Raw genomic sequence first — 435 nt, 5'->3', positions numbered from 1 at the left:
GTGTGGAAACGATGCCGTTTCATCATGTCGTCTTTCTCACCCTAATTCCATGTAATTCCATTTCGTTTCTGAAATTGTTTTGAGAATCTGATAATTTCGGTTCTGAATGTAAACATGTCAAATTCGTATTTCTTGTATATTAAGTACTATAACCCAGTCATAATGTGTTTGTTTAATTCAGCCGTATTATATTATAACTCAGCCTCTACATATAAAATAACTCAGCTGTGAATGTTAACTTAGTGAAAACTTAAAGTTAACTCAGCCAAAACGTATAAGGTAACTCAGTTGTGAATGTTAGTTTACGATAAACCCAACCATAAGTGACCGAAACTCAGCCGTAAATAAATTAATCATAATTCAGCCATTGTAAAACGACAAAACCCGACTGTGAATGTTAATATAATACATTTCTAATGTGACGTTTCCACTTGC

The sequence above is a fragment of the Brassica oleracea genome, chromosome C3, assembly GCF_000695525.1.
Source record: "Brassica oleracea var. oleracea cultivar TO1000 chromosome C3, BOL, whole genome shotgun sequence".
In the NCBI taxonomy this organism is placed as follows: domain Eukaryota; kingdom Viridiplantae; phylum Streptophyta; class Magnoliopsida; order Brassicales; family Brassicaceae; genus Brassica; species Brassica oleracea.
The sequence above is the reverse complement of the archived record's forward strand: the minus strand, read 5'-3'. Positions refer to the sequence as shown.